Source organism: Adiantum capillus-veneris, chromosome 5 (assembly GCF_014529385.1).
Source record: "Adiantum capillus-veneris isolate H3 chromosome 5, ASM1452938v2, whole genome shotgun sequence".
NCBI classification, from domain to species: Eukaryota; Viridiplantae; Streptophyta; class Polypodiopsida; order Polypodiales; family Pteridaceae; genus Adiantum; species Adiantum capillus-veneris.
The window spans coordinates 68167590-68188651 of record NC_140935.1 but is presented as its reverse complement, the minus strand read 5'-3'; positions in this window follow the sequence as shown (position 1 = coordinate 68188651).

The following is a 21062-nucleotide window of genomic DNA, read 5'->3' as shown; positions in this document are numbered from 1 at the left end:
CTTTTTTCCATGACCTCTTCCTAAACATTGAAAACATAACTTTTCTTTCTTGGCTTTGTCAAAATCCTCAGGAGAAAGAGGACCCCTTGGGTTTTTTAGATGCATCTGAATTAGCAACTAGAAATTTTCTTTTATTGTGCCCATACTGAGTGCGTCTATTACCATGTATGCTAGCAGGCACGTGACTATTATGTATTTTCTTCTCATCAGGATCATCATGAATATGTGCTTTCACTATGGATTCCTCAAGTGTTTTAGGGTCTTGGGTCTTGACATACTTCTTAAGCTCGGATGTCAGACCTCGTATGAACCCCCGTACTTGTTGAAAGGTATCCAAGCCTTCAAACTTGAGGTTAACGTCCCAATAGTGAGAGATATATTCAAGGAGTGATGGGTATTGGCTCGTGGAACATGTGTCCCAAGCCGTCCAATTCCGATCGGCCTCGTTTGTAGGAAAACATTTCTTGCTAAACATTGCTTCAAAAGCTGCCCAACTCTGCGGTATGATGTTCTTCTCCTTGAGAGACATCCACCATTTGTAGGCCTTGCCTTCCAAAGTTAAGCTCCTTTGCAGAGCTCTGACTGCATCCGGAGTGCGCTGTAAGGCGTGAATTCCATCCCACTTGCTGAGAAAGATATTCATTGCATCCTTATTGCAATCTCGGTCTTCTCCCTTAAAATTGGTGGTTTAGTGTTCTTTAACAATTCATCCACCTCTTTGGCAGTGAGAGTATGCAATGTATTAGTATTTGGCCCTTGCCCTAGATTAGAATTGCCCTGCCCTTGTGTGGCATGCGTGTCAGCAGGACTCTTAGACTGCTGATGCATTAATTGAACTACTAATGTGGATAGTTTAGTAACATTTTCATTTAAAGTTTTAAAATTTTCATCCATGACTATCATGCATGTCTGAAGTGCACGACATTCTTGAATATCAAGCAATTTGTAAGTATCTTCGCCTGCCGTAGCGTCGTGGATACTCTCCTTCAGAGGATCTGGCCGCGGGCCATCATTGGTGGGATCGGGAGTACTTTGCTCAAAATCGAATGTCATATTGAAATCCGAATCCATGGTACACAGTGCAGTGAAAGAAGTACTTAAATAAAATACCTGATATTGAGAGCACTCGTAAATTATAGGATCTTGCTAACTCCATCAAAATCGAGAGTAGTCCCGTGAAAAATAATTTGAATTGTCCACCGTATATGGAATTCCACTCGCTCTTGATAGTAGAATCAATTAGGCTTGAAAGAGGTAATTGATGCCAATAAAAACTTGTACTGCAACTTCGCCAAATTGGTTGTCTTGAAATTTTTGAGTTTCTCCGTAATATGCAGGAAATTATTATTGGAATGCGTGCCGGATTTGTTGATGCCGCCTAGCCTAGCCTGGCCTTGCCACACTCACATGTAGTGGAGTAGGGGGGTGGGGTACCCACTGTGGGTACCACCCCTTAAGCTTAAAATTATTGTGCATGGACACTACCCTTAAGGGGGTGGGCGCCCTTCCAATGGGAAAAAGGAACTTACAGTCGGCTATGGCGCCCAACGGGCAGCACGCAGAGGCTTTGAGATCCTGGGACGGACGATGCGAAGCCCGAGGGGCTTTGGCCTTGTGTCGTAAAACTCCCAGCACGGCCTTGTGCCGCTTGCCCACGGACTGCCTCTTCGTCGACGACCTTGCTAAGGGGTGATCCCCACTGTGTAAGACCCCAACAGGCAAGCCTTGAGTGGCTAGAAAGCTCCATGCTTCCCCCTTTCCGAAAATAGACACAAGGTATGATACGAGTGTAAGACAAGGAAGCTAAAGCCTGAGATTCCACCACCCAACCACCCATTATATAGGCAAGCCCCTGGCCCTTTGCCCTAGCTGGACTCCCCATTCCACAATGCCTAGCCCGGCCCTGCCCTTGTCTAGTCCGGCCTTGCCGGTGTCCTGACATGAGGCGTCGTCATCCTTGTTAAAAACCACACAAGCAATGTTCAATTTATCTAGAAAATCGATGGTGATGTCTTCTCCCTTCTTGCCAGTCAACGTGGGAAAAGAGACACTTGCCATGGTAGTAAATCAATGAGCAAAAAGTCACAAACTCCTTTTTATTTTTGGGAATGACTTAGTGATTCATAAAGGTTTATACATGGGTGGAAAACTTGAGCAAGAACTAAGAAGAGCGCAAGACTAGAATAGAATAAAGATGCTTACATCAAAAGAGTGGTAGTAATCAAGAATGGGCAAGATGATGGGACGTGGGGATCTAAGGATTTCATCAAGCATCTCTGCTCCAAATAGGAAACAATCTTTTGCTGGTAGAATATTTGTCTATCAATTTAAACGTTTACATGCATGTGTTGTAACAAAAAGGAAAGACTTCTGGCCTATTGTTATTATCCATGTTGGGTGTAGGGAAAGGCTTTGATCACTAGAGTTGCATACCTTAAGTGTTGACAAGGTGACACCTTCACCACAGGCCTCTACCTCTTGTTGAAGTCCACATAATCCTCCATATTGGGTTCAAAACAAACTGGGTGAGAAGAGTCTACCTCAATTAGTTTTCCATTTTGCATGTGGCGACGACGCTTGGGTGGTCGTATTCACTTGAACTCTCTAGGCCTACAAAGAGCGTTGTCGGGGGATATGTGCTCGCTACGTGAGCCGGGCAGGCGTCGGGCCTCTGGCTGTGGGAGGTGTAAAAGAGAGAGAACAAGAACAATAGATGCAACTGAATTTGGAAATCACCGTAATCATCAGTTAATTGATTAACGCTTGAGTACAACTTAATCTTTAGCCAAGGCGGGTTGTTAACAACACCGTCACTTGGATCATCTGTTAATTTAAGAGTTTAAGCTCCTGTTTATAGGATTAGCCAAGCCGTTAACGACACCGGATTTAACAAAATGCTAATGTAATCTTTAACGGATGACGGTGATGGAAATTATCTCTTTTCGCTTTATCTGCTTCAAGTTCCATTAGATTCTGCAAGCTTCAAGTCAGTTCACTGCCTCAATCATCAAGCCTCAATTATTATCAATTATCCTCGCCTTTGGTCCTCCGACTCTCTTTTTCTTGAGTACTTTATCTTGCCGGAATCTGCTTATCTGCTCTTGCCAGTCATCCTTTCCCTTGCCAAAATCTGCTTATCTACTCTTGCCAATCATCCTTTCCCTTGCCAAAATCTACTTGTCTGCTCTTGCCAAACTTCACTCTTTCCCTTGCCGAGATCTTCTTACTCTTGAGCGAGAGAGTTCATAGATTTTCCGATTCAATTGTGAGCTTGAAGTTGAGCCTAGTTCCGTTATGCCTCCTCTTGATTATGGCTGAGAGAGGGAGATTGCTTGGTGCTCTTGTCTTCTTCCCGGATGCTTTTCTTTCTCGATCTCTTTCCTCTCTCAAGCACAAGAGAAAGAGCGCCTTGATTGTATGAGAACGAGAAAGAGAGAGAGAGAGAGAGAGAGAGAGAGAGAGAGAGAGAGAACGCTCTCTTGCTTACCCTCCTTCTTCCTGCCTTCCGAATTCTCCTCTTCGTAACCCCCTTCTTCTTTTCTTCTTGCCCTTGTGTTATGCCCTCTCGTTGATAGCCCTCGTTGGCTTGTAATACCCTCCTGCAAAAAAAAAAAAAACCCAAAACTATAAATAGCTCTCCTCAGTAGAGCCGACGTCACTGACGTGGCATGAACCGGGTCTATGACGAGGTAGGGCCGGCTGCGGACCAATGCCAAAATTGGCAACACAGGTGCCGAAATGGTGCACCCTACTGATCCACGCAGTTCTTGTTCATGCCACGAGCTCGTCTGAGCATCAGGGTGCCCAGCATGAGCATCCCAAGCTCATCCCCACTGCTCGCTGCCTCCTTTCACGCCATGTCCGCCCTCTTTTCTTTTGTTTCACACAATAAAGCCCTTTTTATTTTATCAAGTGGGCGGCCTTTGGCCTTAATGGGCGGCCATAGTGATCTTGGCTCTGGGCGGCCATTAAAAAGGTGCCCCATTTGGTATCCATGCTGGCCAAGGCAATGCCAAGCACGACATCTCCGGGCAATTCTCAAAGGGCACCTCATTAAGCATACATATTGGCAAAGCATTGCCAAGCACGACAACTGGTTTTTAATGACAATATCATCATGAATTTTATTGCTCATTTTAGTGTTACAGACCTTGCCGCAAGGCATTAAGATGCAAAAACCCTCGACTTCGTATCTGCTTAAGCGATAACTGTGTTGGAAATTTCCTGCTATAAGAAAATCCAGTAAATAATTCTTGTCAGGCTCAACATATCAACCAGACCATTGCTGCATGACGTCGCGAAACTTGGTCAATGTCAAAATTCCCAGATAGCACCTTGACCGAGCCGACCAGGGCGGTTCGAACTCGCCCCCTGATAAATCTTTAACGGACAATAACTTGGCAATCGTAACTCCGATCCCTGATTTGAAAAGACCGACATGCTCCACAAATGGACCACTTCAAGCCCGTATATTAATTTCATTTCTGTCACCTCAGCTGCAGTTGCCCAATCCGGTGCGGATGTGCAATCGACTTAAACTTCAAAGTGCCATACTTCTTCACCCTGACTCCAATCGACGAGCCATAAAGACAGGCCGGTAGAGCACTTCAAGCACTATAGTTCTAGATCATAATCTCTCATATGTGGTCACTTGAAGCATACTTATTTTTGGCATCATTGAGGCATCTGTTGGCCCTTCTAAGCCGCATCTGGCATACATTAATCATTAAGCTTGGCTTGTTATCAAGCCTTGATCACTGCTCACTTAATGTGTAGGCTTCAAAGAAGCTTAGCTTGCATTTCTCTGCTCTTTTTCTTATCATGGAAGCGGAGCTGCACGACATCCACCCCCTCTGAACCTGCACAGCCTCCGGTCTATGCCAACAACACTTCAATCTGCATCTGCTACAGGTACTTTAAGCTCCTTACCATCATCAGACTCACTTAACTGTTAAAAATATGAAAAATGAAATAAGGCTTATACCCTATCATCAATGTTTTAGCTTAATCATTAGGTAGCTGTCCATCAAAAATCTCTGAACTTTAACTGTCGTATCTTCAAAGAATTCAGTCATGGATAACTTGTTTAGTGAACCCTGCCAGACTCAAGTGCTCCAGTTAATGATGCACACGGCTTGACCATTAAGCTCTCTCTTAAGGAACCCTGTCAAGTTCAAGTATGCCTTACTCTGTCTGCACACGGAATGACCGTCAAGTCTTTTACCTCAAGTTCTGTTAGCAGAACCAACTCAAAAGATGTGAAGATACTTCATCAATTATCCAAAGAAGTTAGCTGGAAGCCAGCCATGTTATCTTATTGAATGCATAACCAAACACTCTTCTAACTTAACATAATCTAGAAAACAAAATCTTGCATCATGTAGCCTGCTACATCAGGCATCTGGTATCCTCTGCATCTGCAACTTGCACTTTAGTAACCCCCAGGATCAAATGGGATAATAAGGAATTTTCCACACACTAGAGCATTATAATATCCACATGAGCATACATTTCCGGTATCAATCAGCATCACATATTTTTGGTGCAAATATGCTACCCTTGGTTCAAATAGCACGCAACTACTATGCATACTGATCAATATCCATCCATATTGAATTTGCTTACGAACATCGTTAGAATCTCTTGGATCAAAAACCATCGAGATCACATAGCATTGATGGGCTCCGCAATATACTAGAGCTTCACTTGAAGCATAGTGCAGCACCCACATCCCGTAAACTGTTGGCAACTTAAGCTCGTTATTAGAAACCATTAAAGAAACCTGACTCCCTTTTACTGGCAGCCAAGACATCACTGATATAAGCATCAATAGGAATAGCATCCAAATCCAGCCACATTTGGCACATTGTCCAAGAAAATGAAAAACCATGTGTACTTTATGCAGTATCAAGGATGATTTAGCATCATCACCCCCTCTAGCTTCATAGCCATCATGAAAAAACTTGGGAGTCTCTCTACCTTTATCATCAGAGGAATTTTTACCTGTTGGATTTGCATCTTGATCATGCAAAGAAGCTTTATCCTATAGATCTTCAGATTCCGTAGCATCCTCTAAAAAATCACTCTTAGAAGTCTCAACATTAATCAAAAGTGTAGGAGTTATCTCCTCATGCAGTCCATCTACAAGCATAGATGTAAAATCCTTGTCGATAACCTGTTCACAATCAGCATGATCTAAGCAATCGTCATACTCATCGATATCATCCTCTACTTCCTCATCTGCATCCATGTTACTTAGCAATACATTATAGAGCTGTAAAGGCTCATCTGGCACCCCCTCTGAAGAGGTATACGCATCAGAAAGCTCCTCTATACTGCCATAAACAACTCCTTTAGATCTAGACAAAATTCACTGATTATAGCATCCTCTTCTATGATAGCAACATCTACAAGCATATTTTTAGTAGCAATCATAGGTTCATTGACATCCTCAGGCTCATCCTTTGCTGGGTCCACAATCTTAGTCACTTCATCAGTTACTGTGTATATAATAGCTTTATTTATGCAATCATCTGTAGTAGACATGTTATCCTGCTCGGCAGCTATAGTGCAAATAGCTTCAGTAACATCCTGGAGAGGTTCATCTGCTTGATAAACTCTTTCAGAACAACCCATGTCAAGATCAACAGCTTGCAAACCGCTTGCTGCACTGTCTATGTCTTCACTGGAACCATTATTAGAGGTAGCGTCCATGCAAGCAATCTTTGAAAAAAATTCATATAAATCTGTTCCAGCATTAAACTCATTGTTTACCTTTTCTTCGTTGCTTAAATTAAGCTCCTCTCGAACTGAATCTGCTACTTCCAGCTCAACATTTTCTTTGGCTTTACTTCTTTCAGAAATATGCTCCCAAAATTCATCATAGTTGAGGATCTGCATCTGATCCCCTTCACCTTTACTCAAGACAACCTTATTTCATTCAGTAGTCTCCTTTATTTCCTGATCTAGAATCTTTGAGCTTTCGTAAATAAATTCCTCTGCAAAAAACTCCCACCGTGTGGGATATTCTTCTGCCAGTTCTTGAACCTGCTTTTTAAAATCCGAGTTTACAACCTCCTCAAAAGCTGCAATCATCCGATCTTCTGGAACATTTTGGCTCTTCATCTCAACTTCGTAACATGCAATAAAACCTTCTGGATCATATCCCTGAAAATTATAATACTACTCCCGAAAAGCATCAAGTGCTAGCTCTATAGCATCATTAGTCTGCTTTTTTATCTGCATGGCTTTTGCTTCCTGTAGATACCCCTGAACCAATTCCATCATTTTTGGCAAATCTGTAACTGCCAGATTTGTACCAAATCCATTGGCACTGAAATCTTCAATAAACTGCTTTAACTGTTCTGGCATCTCCATCTTTACCTCCCACCCTGGCTCGTTTCGCGTCGGGTTCACCAGATGTCGGGGGATATGTGTTCGCTACATGAGCCGAGCAGGCGCCGGGCCTCTGGCTGTGGGAGGTGTGAAAGAGAGAGAACAAGAACAACAGATACAATTGAATCTGGAAATCACCGTAATCATCAGTTAATTGATTAACGCTTGAGTACAACTTAATCTTTAGCCAAGGCGGGCTGTTAACAGCACCGTCACTTGAATCATCTGCTAATTAGGAGTTTAAGCTCCCGTTTACAGGATTAACGAAGCCGTTAACAACATCGGATTTAACAAAATGCTAATGTAATCTTTAACGGATGACGGTGATGAAAATTATCTCTTGTCGCTTTATCTGCTTCACGTTCCATTAGATTCGGCAAGCTTCAAGTCAGTTCACTGCCTCAATCATCAAGCCTCAATTATTATCAATTATCCTCGCCTTTGGTCCTCCGACTCTCTTTTTCTTGAGTACTTTATCTTGCCGGAATCTGCTTATCTGTAGTTGCCAATCATCCTTTCCCTTGCCGAAATCTGCTTATCTGCTCTTGCCAATCATCCTTTCCCTTGCCAAAATCTGCTTGTCTGCTCTTGCCAAACTTCACTCTTTCCCCTGCCGAGATCTTCTTACTCTTGAGCGAGAGAGTTCCTAGCTTCTCCGATTCAATTGTGAGCTTGAAGTCGAGCCTAGTTCCCTTATGCCTCCTCTTGATTATGGCTGAGAGAGGGAGATTTCTTGGTGCTCTTGTCTTCTTCCCGGATGCTTTTCTTTCTCGAGCTCTTTGCTCTCTCAAGCACGAGAGAAAGAGCGCCTTGATTGTATGAGAGAGAGAGAGAGAGAGAGAGAGAGAGAGAGAGAGAGAGAGAGAGAGAGAGAGAGAGAGAACGCTCTCTTGCTTACCCTCCTTCTTCCTACCTTCCGGCTTCTCCTCTTCGTAACCCCCTTCTTCTTTTCTTCTTGCCCTCGTGTTATGCCCTCTCGTTGATAGCCCTCGTTGGCTTGCAATACCCTCCTGCAAAAAAAAAAAACCCAAAACTATTAATAGCTCTCCTCAATAGAGCAGGCGCCACTGACGTGGCATGAACCGGGTCTATGACGAGGTAGGGCCGGCTGCGGACCAACGCCAGAATTGGCGACACAGGTGCCGAAATGGTGCGCCCTACTGATCCGTGCAATTCTTGTTCATGCCGCAAGCTTGTATGAGCATCACGGTGCCCAGCACGAGCATCCCAAGCTCATCCCCGCTGCTCGTTGCCTCCTTTCACGCCATGTCCTCCCTCTTTTCTTTTGTTTCACACAATAAAGCCCTTTTTATTTTATCAAGTATGCGGCCTTTGGCCTTAATGGGCGGCCATAGTGATCTTGGCTTTGGGTGGCCATTAAAAAGGTGCCCCATTTGGTATACATATTGGCCAAGGCAATGCCAAGCACGACATCTACGGGCAATTCTCAAAGGGCACCTCATTAAGCATACATATTGGCAAAGCATTGCCAACCACCGCATTGCCAAGCACGAAAACTGGTTTTTAATGACAATATCATCATGAATTTTATTGCTCATTTTAGTGTTACAGACCTTGCCGCAAGCCATTAAGATGCAAAAACACTCGACTTTGTATCTGCTTAAGCCATAGCTGTGTTGGAAATTTCCTGCTATAAGCAAACTCCAGTAAATAATTCTTGTAAGGCTCAACATATCAACCAAACCATTGTTGCATGACGTCCCGAAACTTGGTCAATGTCAAAATTCCGAGATAGCACCTCGACTGAGGTGACCAGGGCGGTTCGAACCCGGTCCCCGATAAATCTTTAACGGACAATAACTTGGCAATCATAACTCCGATCCCTTATCTGAAAAGACCGACGTGCTCCACAAAGTGAGCACTTCAAGCCCGTATATTCTTTTCATATCTGTCACCTCAGCTGTAGTTGCCCAATCCGGTGCGGATTTGCAACGACTTAAACTTCAAAGTGCCATAACTTCTTCACCGTGACTCCAATCGACGAGCTGTAAAGACAGGCTGGTAGAGAACTTCAAGCACTACAGTTCTAGATCATAATATCTCATATGTGGTCACTGCAATCATACTCATTTTTGGCATCATTGAGGCATCTGTTGGCCCTTCTAAGCCGCATCTGGCATACATTAATCATCAAGCTTGGCCTTTATCAAGCCCTGATCACTGCTCATTTAATGTGTGGGCTTCAAAGAAGCTTAGCTTGCATTTCTCTGTTCTTTTTCTTATCATGGAAGCGAAGCTGCACGACAGTGTAGGCCCACTTGCTTCCACCAAATTCTTTAGGCTGTGGCTTGGACTTTGTGGTTGATGTAGTTGAGAACTCTTCTCTGACCGTTGGAGAGAAAACATTTGGTGCTACACAAAATCTGACTGATGCGAGAGTGCTGATGTTGTTCTTAAAAGTAAAACTCGTTGTTCTTCACCTCCTCTGTCAACACTCATTGACAGAATGATTTGGTTGGCAGCAGTGATGACATTTTGTAGCCCTCCCTCTTAATGCTCTTGATATGCAATTAACACGAGCAATGCAAGATGGGAATCTTACCTCTTGGATATCAATGACAGTACAACCTGGTAGAGTAGCTCTTTGATGAAGGCCTTGAGTGCTTCTACAGTCTCCTCTTCTTCAGTCCTCCAATTTGAAAACTCTTGTAGCCACTCATCCATGATTGATGGCTTGCATCACTACTCTTTGTTGACTAAAGGTCTTTGCAAATCCCCCCGGGGAGGTCACCTAATAAAAATGTAACCTATCACGTGAGTTCAACAGAAGGGTATTTAAAGTTCTTGAAACTTACAGAGATATATATACATAAGGGCATTATTTTTTCAAATTTGAAAAAAACTTACAGATTTTAAAAGAAAAGGGGTACATTATATTCTTAACAAAATTCACAAATAAGGGGTTTTACAAACATGTCTTGAACGCACGTGATATGGTAGTTTTACACATAGTGAACCTCCCGGGCAAATCCCTCTTCAGTGGGGGCACCAAACAGAAGCACAAAACAGACTCGGTAGCCTCTACACCAAGACTATGCACGATGCCCTCATCATGGGAGGTACAAAACAGGGGCACCACCTCGTTTGGAATGCGGCTAGGACGCATGGTAAGGGGTTGGCACATGACACAAGGAGAATGTGAGAGAAGGAGAGAGAGGGATAGGAAGAGATCATTAGAGTTTCATCAATATAGGCTTCATAAACACCATACACAAGGAAGATATGAGAGAAAGAGAGAGAGGGAGAGAAAGAGATCATTAGAGCTTCATTAATATAGGCATCATAGACACCATACAAACATTTACGAGAGAAATTGCACATAATCAATATCTCACAAACTCATGTGTGCATGATAACTCTAACCTCTTGGCCATTAAGAAAACAAAACGCAGGACCATAGCCAATAACTATGTCATAGTAGAGTTATGTGTGCGTAGAGGTGCAAACATAAGGATGTACATGTGAGAGCGTGAGTGCTAGAGCTTGATTGTGTATTTGTTTACAAAAGAGAAGGCCTCCTTTTATAGGCCAAGAGAGTGATTAGGGAAGAGATTATAAGCAAAAGGAGTTATTACAAAGTAGAGGCATTCCCCCAATGAGAGAGCTTCATGTGCCTTGCTTATTGACCAATTTCCTCCTAATGGCCTTTATCATGGCGAGCTTTGTCTCCATGCCACCTTCCATAGCTTGAGTCCAAGAGCTTGCTTATAATATTTGAGAGAATCTTGATAAAATAAGAAAAATCAAGAAATAATGGAGAGAAACCTATAAGAAATTATATGTGTGGAGTATAACCATGACTTCTTCCCTTGTGAACAGATAGGCTCCACCATTTCGGCCATATCTCCCAAATTGTAGCTCCAAAAATTGAAAAAAATAGGGGTAGAAAGATGAGCTCAACGCCTTGCTGCTAAAAACTTTTTCTAATATTAAAAAAATAAAGAAAATTCCAAAAAATATGTGTACGTCTTTTTCCTTCCAAAAGTCTTCCAGGTAATTCCCTCTTGACTCTATGTGCAAGCGTTGTGTCCACAAGTGAATTATGCTTGCATTTGATAATATTTTGTTGACTGCAACTTCATAATGCATAAGATTCTCTTTGTTTTCACTATTGACTCTTATTTATCACCTATAGTGACCGTCACGTAGAATCAGTATCCAGTTATTAATTTTTTTGTTTTCATAGTGTTTGTTCCTACCTCTCCTTATTTTTGAGATAACTATGTACAGAATATATACATAGATTTATTTGTGATTTTCATGCATCAGGTCCTTCCTCCTCCACAAAGCCTTGAAGCCTTTCCATCAAGTGCATATTAGGAGAGAGATGGTCCAAATTTTGAAAGCGGCCCTCAATTCGTTCAATTACCAAACAAATAAATGTGAAATGCATGCATGCGTCTGTGCTTGAGGGAATATAGTCTTAAGCACTCTCTTATTAGACTAAAACATAACTTTATTTAGTTTTGAGTACCACATTCGAGATACATATCCACCGTTGGACATAGCATGAGAAAAATTTACTTCAAAACATAATCGTGGATTAGTTGTCTTGTTAGCCATGCCACCGCAACACAACAAACAACCTTGCCTGGAAATATCATCATGGATATATATTGATTTTCCCCTTCAATAACCCCAATCTCAACATTGGTTCTAAGGATACAAGCATACATCATCTCAATTAAAAGGATGTTCTCATGGTGCATCTGTTCAAAATAATGAAGAGCTTGTTGTTGGCATTGCCCAATAGAAGTACACTTTGTTATTAAATCATCATAAGGGACAACCCTACAAGAAGGAATCTTCTCTAGGATACCTACCCTTGACATCAAAGAGCATCAAGATAACCTTTCTTAGAAGTCTCATCATGGATATGCTTCCATATTCCATGTGTCGAAGCCCAACATAGGGTCTAAGGATACAAGAATAGGCCATCTCAATTATATGAATATCCTTGTGGCACCTATGTTCAAAATACTTACAAGCTTGTTAGCCTTGCTCAACTTGAGTACACTTTGTTTTCATATCATTACAAGAGAATGCTAGGAGAAGGGAGATTCTATAGGATACTTGTCCTTAATGTATAGGATACTTGTCCTTAATGCAAAGCACCACACTTGGCACAAATATCGACGATAGTATTGCTACAGAGTATGATACTTACTAAGCAATTTTTGGAGCACCCCAGACCCAATCAAGTTTACCTTGCAATCGGAGCACTCCAAGAAAGGATGATACACGAAGGTAGGGCAAGTTTTAGCTCACCACAAACTTTGTCTTCCATGTGACAGCAGTGGGGAACATGGAAGGAGTTCCCAAGTAAGAAAGATTGTGTTTAGGAAACACAAAATGAGATTTTAGTATGTGGTGTGACATAGCATAGTTAATTGGAATTGACATAGTATTCTAGTATCAAGCTGCAAAGATCCAACATGCCTTCTTGACTTTACCTTGCAAAGATATTAAAAAGGTACGATAGGGAAAATTGTGAAAGAACCTATATAAGAAACCGCTTGGTTCCCATTGGGCATATCAGACGCTCAGAAGATCAACAAATCCAAACTAGATACCAAGATCCTCTTGCCTCGAATGCGGATATTGAAGGAGTTGGAGACATGATCCCTAACTCTCTTTTGTATTCACATTTACCATGCATCCACTTTCGTCGTTATGGAACCATTGGATGCTCCTCCAAGGACCCTTACCTTTCATTTTCATCGGCAATGTTTTTAAGACTTGCTCATTTGAGGTGGTAGTACTTGCTCGCAAGGCAAAGTCAACATCAAGACTGATATTCTATGACAGTAGTAAGGCTACCTAGTAAATAGGTTGGTCAATCAGAAAGGTGCACTTGGCAGAGTGGTGGTTGGATTGCATGTAAGTATAGCATGTAAAAAATGAGTGTCACTATATATCTGGCAATGAGCAACTATTACAGTTTGAATGCAATTGTAGGTTGCACCTCCGTATCTTCACCAAAACCCACTTTTGGCAGCTTGCAGTAGGAAAGTCTGGCTTGAGAGATCATCGTTTCAACAAAAGTTGTATGTCTGCACTATTATCATGTGATTTGTCAATCATTAGCATTGTTCCAATATTCATCAAAACTCGATTGACCCATCGAGATATTCTTCTCAAAACAAAAAAGGGTGTCGTCGAAGGGACGTTTAGCATGTTATTTTGGATCTTCCATTATCTATTTGGGTGTGGAATTGGGGAGTGGTAGAAATATTTTGGCACCCTTATAGCCAATGGGATGTATTGGGTGGTAAAGGTGGATTGGCCAATACACTGCAACATGCAACAGGTGGTACATATGACACCATAAAAACTTATCATAATTAGCAAGGATAATTCCGGACTCTCTCTCTTATAAGAGGAAGTGGCACAACTACCCATTGCAACATAGTGACTCTCCTTGGTCTGTTGCAGTAGGACAAGTGTTAGTATGTGATGTTGCAGTTGTACTCAGTATTATAAAAGGGTGTCCCTAAGTGATCGGCTCAATTAAAATGATCCACTCCCCAGTCCCACTGAATAAAACCAGCACTGAGCTAGGTAGGTAGGCTTTGCAAATGTTTGTTGACAAGGCAGGTCATCTTTTGCAGCATTGTGCAGGATCTTTCCTTCGCCATCTCCATCTACGTTCCTTGCCACACGATGACCATCTCAAAGGTCTCTTCCAACCCCTCCCCCTCCCCCCCGGCCCCCCCCACCCCCCCCCCCCCCCCCCCACACACACACACCCCTAAGACATGGACAAAACGTTTGCAGAAGAACATGGCTTCGTATTGTGGTGCTCCAAAAAACCAGAAACAACAGCTCACAAGAAGATTTAGAAATTTTTTCATATAGGAAAACGGAGTCGTTTTTAGAGTTTTTCATACAATGCATAACATCATGAGCTTCTGCTCGAGAGGCAACGCATACCTAGCTAGGTACGATTGGGGGCATGGGACCGCCGGTCCCCCCTTCACCGGGCCGGCGGTCCCTTGTCTCCAATTGTACCTAGCTAGGTATGCAGTGCCTCTCTCACAGAAGCTCATGTTGAGGTAAGTCACAATGTGTGAATTATTGTGAGAATCTGTCCAAAACTTCTGGAATTGCAGGACGTCTTGTCCAGGCAGTGAGCTTCACAACAGCGTGTACTCCTCCCAGCATAGTTGCTCATTGTGTCGTACCTTGTGTGAATATTTTGCATACATTATGGGAGTATGAAGATCAAGGTGTGATTTTGCAAAGGTGATTGTGATGATGACTGGTCTCAATGATGTCGAGGGATATGTGTTCGCTAGGTGAGCCGGGCAGGCGCCGGGCCTCTAGCTGTGGGAGGTGTGAAAGAGAGAGAACAAGAACAACAGATGTAACTGAATCTGGGAATCACCGTAATCATCAATTAATTGAATACAACCTAATTCTTAGCCAAGGCGGGCTGTTAACAGCACCGTCACTTGGATCATCTCCTAAATGGGAGTTTAAGCTCCCGCTTTGCAGAATTAACCAGCCAGTTAGCGACACCGGCCTAACAGATTGATTAATCAACCTTCAGACTGATGACGGTGATGGAAACTTTTGCCTGGCGCTTTATCTGCTTCATCTACATTCAAGATTCTGCAAACATCATTTAAGTACACTATGTCAATCATTGTGCTTCAATTATGCCAACTGTCCTGTAGCTTCCTGCTCTGTGTGCTTTGCATTGGCTTAATTTTTGCTCACAAATTTTGTAATCTCCTCTAATCAACTTACTTTGATTGTCGTCAGGCTTTGTATGCCCACGTAATTTCTCTTTTCCAGTTCGACCTTCTTCTTCTTGCTTTGAATGGAGATCAAGAGAGAGAAAGCACGCCTTGATTACCTCCTCGCCTCACCTTGCTTGAGCCGGAGATCGAGAGATAGAAAGCACGCCTTGATTCCTTGGCTTGGAGATTCCTTCTTGGCTCCTTGAAGCTTTGAATTTCCTTTATCTTCTCCTCGTTATGCCTCTTTGCTTTGGTAGCCCTTATTCTTCGTTCAAGCGAGAGAGAGAGAGAGAGGAAGAGTCTCTCCTTTTCTTCGTTCAAGCTCTATAAGCTCTCCTTGAGCTCCCTCGCCTCGCTTGCTTCTCAACCCCTCATTATGCTCCTCCCCATCTCATGTAAAAGAGGCAACTCCTTCCACTAATAATAGCGTGCCCCAATAGCGCCGCCGCTACTGACGTGGCACAGGAATCATCTCTATGATGTGGTAGGCCGAGATTTCGACCGGCACGGAATCGCGCGGGAGCAGCTCCGAAATTCTATGACATGGCATGCTGATTCTTTCTCGTCACAGGGCCGCGCCCATCTGAGTAGTCCCCTGGCCGTCGCGAGCAAATTTCCCCCTTCAGCGTTGCTCGTCCCTGGCTTATTCGCCATGCCTTGCTTGGCTTCACACTTTTTTGGTTTTATTGGGTGGCCATTGGCCATGCCCTTTAATTGGGCGGCCAACTTTATTGAGTTATGGGCACCACACTTGATGTAGATTTCAACTAGGCGGCCTTATGGCTTTGTAAGGGCACTGTATTAGGTATAAATCTCGGACCCCGGCCAAGGCAATGCCAAGCACAACATTTTTGTCCAGCAGCAGTCCTTGACTAACAATATCTTCGTGACTTTTACTGTGCATACTAGCATCTCGAATAATGCCTCATGCTTCTAAGATGCACGTATAGGTGATTAAACTTTCCAGAAGTCCCTTTGCACTCGGTTGTTAATAGCTTGCATCAGCTTCTCAGATAATGCCGAAATTATTCAGCTCAACAGTGCTAGCAACTGTCATTGGCCTCAAGCCGTATTATCTCATCAAGCCGTAAATTCCTTTAGCCTTCTCAAACTGCATAAAATGGATACAAACCCTGTTGAGGCTTCAAAATTTCCTAGATGGCACACCGACTGAGCGGATCAAACTGGTACGGAGCCGGCCCTTTGCGAATCTTTAAAGGCTAATATCTTGGCAACCGGAACTCCGATCACTGATCTAAAAAGACCGACATGCTCCACAAAGTGAGCACTTTAGGCCCGTGCATTCATTTCAATTCTTTCACCTCAGTTGAAGTTGCCCAATCCGGTACGGATCTGCAATTGACTTAAACTTCAAAGTGCCATAACTTCTTTACCGTGGCTCCAATCGACGAGCCGTAAAGACAGGCCGGTAGAGCACTTCAAGCACTAAAGTTCTAGATCACAATATTCCTTCTATGCTCACTTCAAGCATAATCATTGAGGCATCTTTTGGCTCTTTTAAGCCGCATCTGGCATACATTAATCATTAAGCTTGGCCTGTTATCAAGCCCTGATCACTGCTCACTTAATGTGTAGGCTTCAAAGAAGCTTAGCTTGCATTTCTTTGCTCTTTTTCTCATCATGGTAGCGGAGCTGCACAACATCCACCCCCTCTGAACCTGCACAGCCTCCGGTCTATGCCAACTGCACTTTAATCTGCATCTCCTATTTAAGCTCTTTGCCATCATCAGCAGACTCACGTAACTGGTAAACGTTGTCAGGAGTTTTTTGGAGCAAGGGATTGTGCATATGTACATATACATGCATGGTGCATCAAATAAAGGATTGCCCATTTTCCTTAGCCAGGTGGTTATGTGGGGCCCACATGTGTACAGGTAGGACAGTGTGTACATAGTGCATCGATTTTCACTATCACCAGTACCGGTATGTTTTTTCTACAATAATGAGGAGTTTATAGCGCGTAAAACTTCTCGAGGAAGCTATCCGCGGGCCGACGACGTGAGGTCAGCAGGTGCGTCAGATGGCATCTAGTGGCGTCAGGAGGGCGAACGAGGTTAATATTTGCACGCGGATGAGGACGGACACAACGTGGGTGTTTTCTTGTGACAGTTATGCAGAAAGGTCATCATTAGGACCACTTTTTGGGGCCACTTCACGTGGTGGCGAGATGCATTATTGGAAAAAAGCTGAGTGTCAGGTGTGCAAATGATGCAAAAAGGTGACAACTATGCACTGCGAGGTCAGTTTTTGGCTTGTTCGGGGTCCGTTTGAGGTCATCTAAAAGGCCAAGGGTGCCCAAGTAATAAAGCTAAGTGTGGGAACTGAAAAAAGAGAGAGAAGACCAGAAAAAACGTGGAGAAGAGAGGAGGAACAGTCGCAGGTGTGTTTTTTCGGTTTTTGGAGCCTGTTTTGGCCGTAAACTGCTCATCCGAGGTCGGATTTGAGCACTTTGACATTGTAGACTAGGGTTTTGGGCCGTTCCGAACGCGATGGCGCTGTCCATTTTGCCAAATTCCTCACTCTTTTTCTGCTGTTTTTCTGTGTAAGTTTCTCCTATGAGCGAAGTTTCTACTCCAGTTTGTGATTATATCTGGCTTATTTTACCCATACTGTGTGAGCTATTTGCCCCATTGGTGTTGGCCCAAGCTCAATTGTATCTAAACATCAGAAATTCTCCTCTTTTGAGCTGAGTTTTTTGGGTGTGTGTGTGTGTGTGTGTGTCTGGAGTGGGCAAGCGGATAGTCTCTCTCCTCTCACTCCAGAGATGTGTTCCCTGTCTCGGCCAGGTGTGTTGTGTAAGCCGAGTGGTGCCCCATAGTGTGTGTGTGTGTGTGTATCTTCCCAAGAGTGTGTTTCGGGTCGTTATAGAGGCGCTGTGTGTGTTTTCATCCCGCTCACAACGTATGAAAAATGAAATAAGGCTTATACCCTATCATCAATGTTCTAGCTTAATCATTAGGTAGCTGTTCATCAAAAATCTCTGAACTGTATTTGTCGTATCTTCAAAGCATTCAATCATGTATAACTTGTTTAGTGAACATCACCAGACTCAAGTGCTCTAGTTAATGATGCACACGGCTTGACCATTAAGCTCTCTTTAAGGAACCTTGTCAAGCTCAAGTATGCCTTACTCTGTCTGCACATGGAATGGTCATCAAGTCCTTTACTTCAATTTCTGTTAGCATAACCAACTCAATAGATGTGAAGATACTTCATCAATTATCCAAAGAAGTCAACTGGAAGCCAGCCATGTAATCTTATTGACTGCATAACCGAAAACTCTTATGACTTAGCATAGATTTAGAAAACAAAATCTTGTACCATGCAACCTGCTACAACAGATAACTGGTACTCTTCAAATCAGCAACTTTGGACTTTAATAGTCCCCCAGGATCAAATGGGAAACTAATCATCTGTCCCACTGTGAGCATTCCTTTAAAAAAAAATTACCATCCTCTAGGATCATAGGGAAAATACAATAATTTCCAATCATTACAGCATAAACATACATTAACCCACAAATCTTCATGCAAACCTCCTGGATCATATGGCATATAAGTCAATTGCCCAGGACCATGCATATATCTGTCACCTCCTGGGTCAAAATCTAGCTCAAAATCTCCTACATCGTAGGGTAGCATCAGATTCCATATAGCATCAGGTAGCACCAGATAATGCCATATCCCCTGTGCAACTGGCTCATCCAATTGTTGTTCATCAATCACAGGTAAAAGCATTGGCAGTGCACCTTCACTCGCACTAGTATTGAAATCTTGATCATGCATATCTAAATACATTAAGTTTCTGGAAAAAATCTCTTCATTAGGCTCAAAAGATGCATCTGAAAACAATTCTCTATCTTGTAGAGGCTCAAAATCAAGTAAAGCATCATCCAGCAACTGCATAAGTTCATCATCTGCTGAATCTGAACAAACTGGCTCATGCATGATTCTGAATTTATTGGTATCCTTAGCATCTGTGTTTGAGAATCCTTCCAAAGCTTCATCCAATAAGAACATAAGGTCTAGATCCACCGCTTGAGAAGGTTCCTCAATCCTGCACATCTCAAGTTGCTGCAATAAACAAGGATTTTCACATATGACCTGCATACTAAACACATCTGCAGTAAACTTCTCTTCAAGTCGTTCACCCTCATCCAAATATCTTTGCACTTCTGTAGCACAAAGTTCAGCATGCACATTGAAAATTTTATCTACTGCCCTGTCTATATCATCGGCACAATGAAACCAATCATATTCAACATCAAGAGATTGCACTTCACTATGCACCCCCTCTGAATCAGCATCATCAATTTCATGATCATCTTGCCATAGTGTCAGCCTTGTGTCACAGATTGTCGATAGAGAAGAATTTTGCTCCCTCTCTACATCACCATCATCAAATTAAGGGTCAGTCTGCCAGATTGGTAGCTCTAGGTCACAGAAGCGTGTCAAAGGAGTCTGCACCCCCTCTGAATCATCATAATCACGTTCAAGGTCAGTTTTCCAATTTGGTAGCTGTGCTTCACAAAAACTTGTCATTGAAGGAGTCTGCACCCCCTCTGAATCAAGCACATACTCTTGCTTAGCCAAGTCCTCAAAATCTGGTACATCCAAATTCGGCAAATCTGGTATATCAAAATCCATGGTCTTGCTGCTCTCAACATCAGCCCTTCTTTGACCTATGACATCTATATCATTAATCAACTCTTTGACAAAACCTGTACCAGTAACATCAATCACCTCTATGGTAGAATCTGCACCAGAAAAATTTTGCTCTAATTCTGGTTCAGTGGCAAAAGTATCAGTTGTAACTGAATCTTGATGCATGTCTACCTGAATATGACTGCACTCATTCACCTGCACATCTTCCTAAGCTTTAGCCAATTCATTGTCTTGATCCCATGATTTCTTTTCCTCCTGTACTACAGGTACATGTTCTTTGAAAATTTCACCCTGCGTAGTTTGAGGCTGTAGAGACTCACCCTCAAGGACTTCTACTTCATGCAAGGCATCTGCAAACCCCAACTTCTCATACACATCTTTGACTATGTCTTCATCATTAGCCTGTAAGAAGGTAGCATCCTGTACAATAAACTCATCAATCACAGCTTCTAACTTTGATCGTACTTGTCCTCGGATATCTGCGTAGTCTGGTAGACTTGAACTCTGTTCTTGATAGATTTCATACTCCTCATAACGTATTTGCACAACAGTTCCTTTGAAATACTCCCAGTCATCGTTGCAAGCTTTGGTATTTGAATCTGCTCCTTCACATCTGAACTCACTAACTGCTCAAACGATTTGATCATCAATTCTTCTGGTATCCCTCGTACCTTGGTCTCCAGCTCATAGCACTCTAGGTAGCCCTCTGGATCGTATCCATCAAAGAGTCGTCTTTCATCATATATTGCATCTAAAGCTGCATCCAAAGCTTCATCGATTTGAATTTTCTTCTTTACGGTCTCCATTTCAAGCAGAGATCCTTGAACCAATTGAAGCATCTTCGAAAAATCTGGAACTGTTGACTTATCATCAAAACCGTTCGCACTTAATTCTGCAATCATCTTCATCATCTGCTCCAAATTCTCCATCTTAATCTCCCACCCCGGCTCATTTCGCGTCGGGTTCACCAAAGATGTCGGGGGATATGTGTTCGCTACGTGAGCCGGGCAGGCACCGAGCCTCTGGCTGTGGGAGGTGTGAAAGAGAGAGAATAAGAACAACAGATGTAACTGAATCTGGGAATCACCGTAATCATCAATTAATTGAATACAACCTAATTCTTAGCTAAGGCGGGCTGTTAACAGCACCGTCACTTGGATCATTTGCTAAATAGGAGTTTAAGCTCCCGCTTTATAGAATTAACCGGGCCGTTAAT